At 36.1% G+C, this 10,223-nt stretch overlaps 1 pseudogene; it reads left to right on the top strand.

Annotated features, from left to right (window-relative positions):
* The first annotated feature begins 8,812 nt into the window (after nt 1-8,812).
* Nucleotides 8,813-9,708, top strand: LOC149256333 (peroxisomal membrane protein PEX14-like; annotated as a pseudogene).
* Nucleotides 9,709-10,223: the final 515 nt, after the last annotated feature.

The raw sequence follows: 10,223 nt of genomic DNA, 5'->3' as shown, positions 1-10,223 counted from the left end.
TTGATTGCAACAATCTTGAGTCATTGCCCTGTTGTAGTATGCAGTATTGGCAAAGTCAGCAAGCTATAATATCTATGATTATGATAAGTCAGCTCGTGATGAGACCTATTAATCTTTAAGTTGAAGTGTATCTTTGGATCATTCTCTGAATGTTGTAGTTTCCAAGGTGGGGAGGAAGTCATTGTTTCCTTAAGACAGCTCTGGACAACAATGATAGAGTTTTTGGAAAGAGCTTTTCTATAGAGAACCTTCATTTTTGTTATTGATACCTTTCATTTGACTGAAATAAAACAATTTCTAACTAAAGGTGGCTTTTCATCAAAATTAGCAAAGTCGAAGATAATATCATTTCTAGGTCTAGAGTCTTTAACTGTATCTTTCAATAGTAATGATCAATTTTTCAGAAATAATTCTATTTATACAAGTGAAAAAACGAAATCTAAAAGAGAATTTGTGTGTTTTTTGTGAATCTCAAATGTAACCATCTACAACTGGTTTTATTATGAAAAGAAAAACAACTACTTCTACAAAAATAGAAGAATGATCTTCTATGGAAAATGTTTTTTAAGGATCTGACCATTAACAAGGAAAGATTCTCTTTTCCCTGTTAAATCCTATAACATGAACGTGGATGAACCTATGACTTCTATGATTTGAAAAGGACCCAGCTACATTCTTTGAAACTTTGTATGTTTTCCTTTTTCTTCATGAGCCTTGTCCCATTTTAAAACTAGATCTCCCATCTGAAAATCTTTTCTGGATATCATATTGGAATCAAAAGAGGCTTTCACTAATGCTTGGTGATGAGCATGAGTTATCTTAGCCTGTTCTCGTTGTTCTTCTAATTTGATTAATTCCAGCTGCCTTAGTTGTAAGGAAGAAGTTGGTGCTTCATCAATATACTGAACCAAGGCTAAAGAGGGAATTGCCAAATGTGTTGGAAGAACCAATTCTTTCCCATAAACTAAATTAAAGGGAGAAGTGCCAATTGAGGCTTTCTGCGTTATTCGATCTGCCCATAAAGCATATATTAAAGACTTATGCCAATTTTTATGATTTTGGTCAATGGTTCGCTTAATGATTCTAATTAAGTTCTTATTTGTAGATTCAGCGAACCCATTCCCTTGTGGGTAATAATTGGAAGAGTATTTAAGATTGAAACCCCTTTTGAGTGCAAATTCAGTCATTGCATTACCAGAAAAATATGATGCATTATCAAACATTAAAGCGGAAGGCAACCCAAACATGGTGATTATGAACTGATCTATGAACTCGATGATATTTTCAGCATTAGCCATCTTTGGTGGAACTGCTTCTACCCATTTAGTAAAGTAATATGTTGTTGTAAGGATATATCTATGCTCTTTAGAAGAGTGAGGAACGATCTCAACTATTATGTCTAATCCCCACTGATCGAAAGGCTGTTCAATGGTAACTGGTTGCAGTGCCAAGGGTGGTTTCTTTTGTCTCCCAGCAGCGGTTTGACAGACTTGACATTTCCTCACGTAATTATGTACGTCTTTGAATAATGTGGGCTAGTAATAGCCTGCGCGTAAAATTTTGTGAGCAGTTTCATCTCTAGGGTAGTGTCCACTTGCTGGTCCATCGTGAAGTTCCTACAAGACTTTTTCAGCTTCAGATTTCTCAAGACGTCTAAGGAGAATAGAGTCATAATTTATTCTAAAACGAACATCAATCACGAGCTGATATTGTTTGGCTTTTAACCTCAGAGCTCTTTTCTTGGTATGATCGAGGTTTGAAGGAGCATATCCATTCTTTAGATAATAAATAATATCAGCGTATAATGATTCAACATCGTTTAGGCTTACCTCGTACACTTATACCTCTGCCGATGGATTTTTGAACATTAGCGATGCTCCTGCCAGCATTTTGCAAAAGCCTTGACCTTTTACAATACTTGCTGGTTTGATTTCTACATCATATTCATGTAAGGCAGTAACCCAATTGGCGCTTTTCTCACTCACATCCTTCTATACTAGAAGATTTATTACCGCCGGAAATGGTACTATGGTTTTGGTATGTGTTTTGAGTAAAAAAGATCTGAAATATTTAATTTCTTTGAAAACAGCATATGCTTGTTTCTCCACATCTGAATAATTCAACTCAGCTCCTTGCAAATTGGAACTAAAAAAAGCAATTGGGGCTTCCGCCTTTTCTTGATTTACTTGAGTGAGTATCGCATCATATGATCTATCCGAGGCAAATGTATGCAAAATAAAAGGATCGGAAAAATTTGGAGTTGTTAAAGATGGAGCATTAATAATTACTTGTTTGATCAGATTGAATGCCTCATGTTTGTCTTGGCCCCTTTTAAAGTTTGCGTTCTTTTTAATCATTGCTTGTAAAGGAGACACGATTCTTGAAAAGTCCGGAACAAATCTCTTTACAAAGTTAATCTGGCCAAGGAAAGATTGCATGGCTTTCTTGTTGTGAGGTAGGGGTACTGCGGAAATTTCCTTGATTCTGTCAGGATCAATGTGAATTCCAGATTTTGACACTATGAATCCGAGAAGTTTTCCTTCACTTAATGTGAAAAAAGATTTTTTCGGGTTAAGTGAAATCCCATACCTTAAACAACATTGGAAGATTTGTTTTAAATCTCTGATATGGTTGTTTCGCTTCTTGGAATACACAGTTATATCATCCAAATAGATTACCACTGATTTATTAACTAACCCCTTGAATGCGATGTCCATGGCTCTCTGAAATGTGAAACCCACATTAATCAATCCAAATGGCATCTTTTGATAGGCGTATGTGCCCCATTTAGTTCTGAATGTAGTTTTTAATTGATCATCGGGATGTACCAACACTTGATTGTATCCTGAGAATCCATCCAAGAATGACATTAATTCTAAGCCCGCAACTGCCTCCAGTATTTGTTCCATGGGGGGCAAAGGAAAATTATCCTTTTGGCAGGCCTTGTTAAGATTTCAAAAGTCAATGCAAATTCTAATATCTATGTTTTTCTTTCTGACAGGTAACATATTGGAGACCCATTTAGAATGTCTAACGGAAAAAATTATTTTGGATTTCAACAACTTATTGAGTTCAGTTTTGATCTGGTTTTCTAAATTGGGATGGATCTTTCTCAACTTTTATTGGATAGGTTTTTCATTATCGATCATTGGGATAGTATGTTGGATGATGGAGGTGTCGTATGTTTTGAGTTCATCATAATTCCAAGAAAAGAGACTTTTGTATTGTCTCAAGAGACGGATATATGCTAATTTTTCTTCAGGAGCTAGGCCAAGGCCTAGGTTGATATTCTGCAGTTTGGCATCAGTTCCTAGATTTACTAATTCATAATTCAAAGTTGAACTTTGGAGTTTTGAATTGGTAGATATTTTGAATCGATCTTTCAAATCATAAAGGTCTTCTAACTTGACTACTGATTTAGGTATAACATTGTTAGTACTATCCTGTTGCAATTGTTGGTCATGTTGGTCTTCGTCAATTATTTGATTGGTGTAGGATCCTTCAGATGTGAGGAAACTCACGATATCAGGATCGTCGTTGAAAATCCTCCAATTGGTAATGTTATCAGGAATAGATGGTCTAAAATTTAACTCAATTGAAAATCGGTCAGGGCTAAAATCTTCTGAAGGAATGAGCATGGAAGCTATGTTGACTAAGAGGTCTGAGCTAGCATTTTGGAGTCTAGGAATTGATGAAATATTAAATGCTATAAAGTATTCAGTCAGATATTGAACTAAAGATTGGTAATGCTTTAAATGACCTGATAAATAGTGTATAGCATTACGTACCTGTCTGATTACAATTTCAGAATCTCCGAAAACTTGCAGGTATTTGATGTCTAATCTGATTGCTTTGTATAACACTTGGATTAACACCTCGTATTCTGCTGTATTGTTGGTGAACTCAAATTTGAGTCTACAAGTTAGCATAGTTTTATCTCCCTCCAGACTTATTAATAACATCCTGCTCCTGCCCCTTCGTTAGACTTAGAATCATCAAAAAATAATTTCAAAAACAAAGATTTATTTATACGATTATCTATAAAATTAATACATTTAGAACTATCTGTTTGAGAGAAATTTTCTACTTGAGATAAAACAGAATGTTCTAAGTAAGGTGAAGTATGAGCATTAAAATTTCCTAGGAAAGAATCTACTGAATAGTTGCCTATGATGTTAGAATTATATGCTACTGGTTCATTTTCTCCCTCGAGTTCTGTTACTATATATTTCTGATGTCGTTCGCACTCAACTTTTATTTGATTTGGTTTACCATTATAAGGGAGCCACATGTGGGACCAGTCAGTTGCAAAATATCCATGAAGTTTTTATGACCAATATCAACTAAGGATTAAGCCATAAAACTCCTGAATATCAGCAACTAAAATGTCGATAACTTGACATACCTTTAGGTTCGATGACAGCCTTATGGTAACCTGATTTAATTCACCAATCACTTCGACTTGCCATCGATCTAATTGGACTATGCGCACAGTGGATTTTTGGGGTTGAATGTTCAATTTTGTACATATTGATCTTGGTAAAATATTCGATGAAGCTCCAGAATCCATTAAGCAATTATGCACGTTTTTATTAAAAAATTCATAAGGAGAAATGGGGGAGTATGAGATCTTGATCTTCCTCCAATTAAGGCGATATCATTTGGATCAACCTTATTCATCGTATTAGTTGGAGGTGGTCTTCCCATGTCATGGGAAGCTTCTGAGATTACAGTGGTTGGTAAAGGTGCAACTGGTACAGCATGTAATTCTTTCAAAAGTACCCTTTGCTCGTGTTTTAACTTGCTCAATTAAAAAAAAAGTAATATTGGCCCTAGTCTTTTTCATGTCTTCTATGATATTATACTCCATTTCATCTGAAACGATTAGCGTTTTAGATGGAGTTGATGTGTCTGTTTGGACTGGGCTGGTTTGAGTTGCTTTAAGTGATGTTTTCTTGGCTGCGACTTTATCCTTAGTCATCAAGCTTGCGCTCTTTGGCTTATGTGTAGGTTGAGGAAGATCAAGTTGATTTCTACTTCAAGTACTAACTGGGAATGCCTCTTGATCCTCTTCATCTGGGAGGATGAAATCCCACATACCTTGTAACTCCATAGCTTCTTCTTCATCGGTATGTTCCTCAGTAGTGATTTCCTCTTCTTCTTCTTCTGATTCAGCACTTGTAATTGCGTTAGGGGGTTTGGAATCGGTTGAAGGATTTCTTTTAAAATGCCTGTATGGATTTTTAGAAGAAGTTTTTGCCACTTGTTTCTTAATGTCGACCATCTCGTTGGACATGGTATTCAAAACTTTTTTTAATCCTTCTAAATCGAATGGATCTTTCGATTGTTTTTTCTTGGGATCTTCTTTGAAAGAAACCTTCTTAGATTTTCGTTCTTCTATGGCGTTTTTCTTTTCTAGGGCCATAATATGTTTCTCTACCGCTATTTCTTCTTTCATATTTTCAACTAAGGTTGTTTTGTTAGCCCTATCAACAAAGATTGCTAAGTTTGATGGTAAAGCAGTAATGTACCATTCACTTCGCACTTCTTCGCTAGGCTGGGAAGCAGTAGGAATTTTGTTTAAGATTTTATTGAAACGTAAATTGAAATCTTTGATAGGTTCTCTTGACTCAGCCTTAAGGTTAGACAAGTCGTTGATCAGTGTCGTTGTAGACCTATCATCACCAAACTTGGTCAGGAATTGTTCTTGGAAGATGTCCCAAATAGTAATAGATCCAGATGGTAATGAGAAATACCATGATCCACCAACTTCCCAGGGTCGTGACTTGGTCATATTATCTCTATTTGACGTGCATGATACCCCATTGGAAATATCTCTCCAAGAAATACGATGAAAAAGATGATTTTTTGAAAAAATCGTTAACAGTAAATTGCCAAAAAAAACGTCGTTTAGGGCTTCAAAACAACTCCAAAAGTTTAGGACTTGAAAAACTGCTAAAAATAGTAAACTGTGCTACAATTAAGAAAACTGAAAAACTGAATGAAACAATGGTGGGGGTCCAAGTGGAATTGGTTGGTGGGCACCAATATCCACCTGGATCAACATATCTCACATCCTTTCATATAACCAGCTAACTAACATGATACTGTGAACTAGCACAGTGCTAGCTAGCAACTATCATGCTTAGCTCTTCGCAGATATTAAAAACTAGAATAAAGGTAAGCCACTCACAAGAAAAAGAAAACAAAATAAAAAGGTACTTTTCATTCGAGTATATTTTTTCGCTTAAGTATAACTTGTTAATAAGATATTTATAAAGGAATAAATTTTTTATTTTTCATTTTTTTCAAATAAATTAAAATATTAATATTAAAAAATTATTAAATATTATTGTAGAGTAATCTTGAAAATATTTACTATACTATCCTTAAATGATATTTTTGTTAGGCATCACCATCACAAAGACGAAATATGAAGGAGAAACATTGAATGCATATATTATTCACATGATATACATTTTATAATACATTCGAGTGACCGTTGCATTCGATATTCCAAGGTCTCTTGGACTCCCTTTGACTACTCACATTCCACACCAACCCTTAGAGGATTAAGTTTCCAACATCCCCCTCTTAATCCAAAGGGGTATGTATGAGTTCAAAATGTTCAAAAATATGGATGGGAGCACTAGGCTAAATGTTCTCACTAAAATGTTGGCATAAGGTGGTGGTTTAAGGATGACCACCAACACTAGAATTCTTAGTGCAGTTCTTGAAACTCTTCCAAATTTGCAAAGAAGTTGAAGCCTTATGCTAGAGGAAGTGCTCCTAATGATTTGAAGAGGGATATCTTCAACTTGGAAAAAGGAGGCATGCAACCTGCATAAAAAGAGATAACCTCAACTTGAAAAGGGAGGTCTCAACCTGTAGTGGTTTAAGGATGACTGCCAACTCTAGAATTCTTAATGCAATTCCTAAAACTCTTCTAGAAATGACAAGAAGCTGAAGTCTTTTTCTATAGGAAGTGTCCCCAATTCTTTGAGGAGGAAGAAGCTTAACCTCAAAAAGGAGGTCTCAACCTCACATAGATGGTTTAAGGCTGACCACCAACCAACGGCATGCTCAATGGAATCTTTGTCTCTGGCTACAACTCTGAATCTGGTATGGCGGGTTATGGCTCAGGCTCGCCTGATGTGGCTTTGAAGATTTTAGACGACCATAACTTACCCCCCTGTCAGATACAAGGAGAGAAGATGAAGATATCTCAACTACAAGACTTTTCAATATTCGAGAACAAATCTTGTTGTATGAGAAAAATATCTTCTTGGTCGTTGAAGCCCATTGCCAAGAAGCGAACCATCGAAGATGAATCTTTGTTCTTGTAGGAGGCTTGTTTTTAAATAATTTGTGTGAAGAATGAGTATGTTAACCACAATGCTTGCATGAATGAAGATCTAAACAATGATCTTTCATATGGCCAACTTAGTCACAATTTTGACATATAACATTCTGTTGTTGTTGTTATGGAAGAGGAGCCGAATATGGAATAGCTGAAGGTGAACTGTCATGAAGGAATCTAAAACTCTAAAACTAGATGGGCTTTGAGTAATCTGGAATATGAAAGGACACATCCTTGTCATATCCAAGACTAGTTCTATGCTTGTTATGGATAAGCTCTTCCCAAGGTCTGATGCATGGCTTGGGCAGTGCAGATTGAACTTTTGCATTTGTATGTAACTCTAATGCTGCATTGGGCACTGGACCTGAATCAACTGTAACATTATTGACTTGATGACTTTCTCGTTGTTGATGGTTGTCTGTCTCAATGTTTTGAACAGAAATAGGTTCAGAATGATGACTCAATTGTTGTAATTCTTCTCGTTGACGCTGAGATTCAAGCTCTAAAAAATCTATCTTTTGCTGCGCATTCTACGGACATGTTTTAATATCGCAGAGAGTGTTTTTGTTGATTTCCACAATCTCATAAATAGTTAAATGAGTGATAATATTTAATAACTCTAATACATCACCAATCAAAGCCATTTAGAACAGAAGTATTAGTTGACAATCGCAATGATTACAAAGATTTTCCTATCTCCACTACAATCAGTACTTTACTCTCTCTTTAGCATAAAATATATCTTTATGATACTTGTATAACATGCAACAAACTAATCCAATTAAATCTCAATACACATACCAATTCAACACGGTGTATGCCAATGTTTGCAACTTCACAATGCAGAGAAGGGATATTTAACCATAGGCTGCTTCAACATGGAGCTTTAAGATTGTTCAATGCTCCAACTTAATGCACCAATGTTGCTTCAACACTCAATGCACTAAGGAACGACACAATAACTAGGACGCTAATGTGTTCTCCTAGTGACAATACTTCTATGTTGCTTCTTACTGCATATACATATTCAGACACACAAAAATATCTTGTTCATGAAGTTCCAAATCCTCCCCAATCTGCATCTAAGATAGTGCATCATGAGTCATATTTCTTGTCATAAATATATAGTAGGCGGTAAACATAAGTTGTAGAGGATCAACTCTGAGATCTCATGAATGCAGAAAATGTTACAAAAGAAATGCCTGTAGTAGAAGGTAAGTCGCAATGTTCTCAAGTACGCAAGAGTCGCACTACTTTTTTTTTTGCCTATGCATTGCAGTGGTTCTGCAACATCAAACGACAAACTCTCTGGGATTTTCACTAGAAACCTTTGGTCACAAATAATCAAAGAAGAGTAACCTCCAAATGTGGGAGACCCAACTACATAAATGTTGTTATGCATTCAAACAACCTTCTCATAGTATTGTTTTGATCTTTGCGACAAGAACCACAATGTTGGCAACAAAAAATTCTCTGTCCAGTCAAGTGGATGAAAAAGTACTAAATATAGGTGAGCCTATCAAAGTGGTGGAATGTGAAGGAGCTCCAGATGCAAAAGGAGAACTTTCAAAGGAAAAGGATGGTAACTGGCTGTTTATAAATTCAAAGCGCATGAGAGAAGAACAGGTTCAAAATGCATTGGAATTATTTTTTATCTCACCCAAAAGTACGTGGACCCCTAGTTCAAACGTTGCAGCATAAAATGGCTCCACTAATTACAACACCATAAACACCATTGGTTCAACCAACCCGTTTTCACTATACACATATAATTATTGTTGTAGGATTTTTCATTGCAACGGGTTTTGGTGCCGGTGCCAGTGCCAGTGTGTTGTTCAAGAATGCGGTTATTCCAAAATTGAAATCTTTGATACAAGAAGTAACTTCTGAAGTTGATGAAACTAAGTGGAAGAAGGCTCTAGAGCCAAGTCCGGCTATAGAAGCTGCAATTGTTGAAAAAGTTGTTTCTATGGCAACATCTGAGGTAGCTAATGTTAGTCGAGAACTGGTTAAATCAAGAATTGAAGATAGGAAATATTTTGAGGGCCTCCTGCTGTACGTGGAAGGAAAAATTGAGGAAATGAATTCAATGAAGACTTCTCTTCAGTAACGACACTTTGGGAGTCATTTCAACCATAAAGCAAGTAGATTGGAGAGGAATTTATGAATCAAATTCCAAGAACGTTAAAGTGGATGCTAATGTGTGAATTGTTGATTAGGGGTTAGTGAGGCCTTCATCTGCACCTACAAGTGTTGAGCCTAGTCTATGGAAGCGTGGAGGGAGAAACCCAACATTGATAAGCTTCATTCAGATAAAAATATTTTTCTTCTTCAAAGATAAAAAATGAGCAATAATAATAATCACCCACTAGACAACCTCGGGACATCAATGCGAATGTAATAAATGCAATGTTGGGCATTAAAAGGATGTGAAAGTATTAACTACAATTTGCAGTGATGATGGGAATTCAATCTGGGTTTCGGTTGAATAATGAGTAAAGATGGAAGTCAGATGTTTGCTTTCCCTCCAATGTCAATCCTTCAAAAACCAGGTTTTCCTTCAACATCTATCCCTCAAATTCATTTCACGAAGGTGTTTGACTAATTGGTCCATCAGGATTCCATGTAAATCCATATGCAGATGACAAATTAACATTTAGTGCACAATGGTGAAATTGCACCTATTCAAGAATTGAGGGAGATATTCCAGGAATCTCAGGATCCGTTACGGTCTGGAGAACGTTGAGAAGTCATTTTCTTATTTTTCACATTCTAAAGCCACTCCTTTCAGGAGAGGTGGTCAAAATTGGTCGAAGTTTCGATGAGCACCAAGCAAAGGGCCTACTAGAACAAAATATCTAAT

This window comes from Pinus tabuliformis, chromosome 7, assembly GCF_031772625.1.
Source record: "Pinus tabuliformis cultivar Carrire ecotype Pingquan chromosome 7, CPIR1, whole genome shotgun sequence".
Lineage (NCBI taxonomy): Eukaryota > Viridiplantae > Streptophyta > Pinopsida > Pinales > Pinaceae > Pinus > Pinus tabuliformis.
The sequence above is the reverse complement of the archived record's forward strand: the minus strand, read 5'-3'. Positions and strand labels throughout refer to the sequence as shown.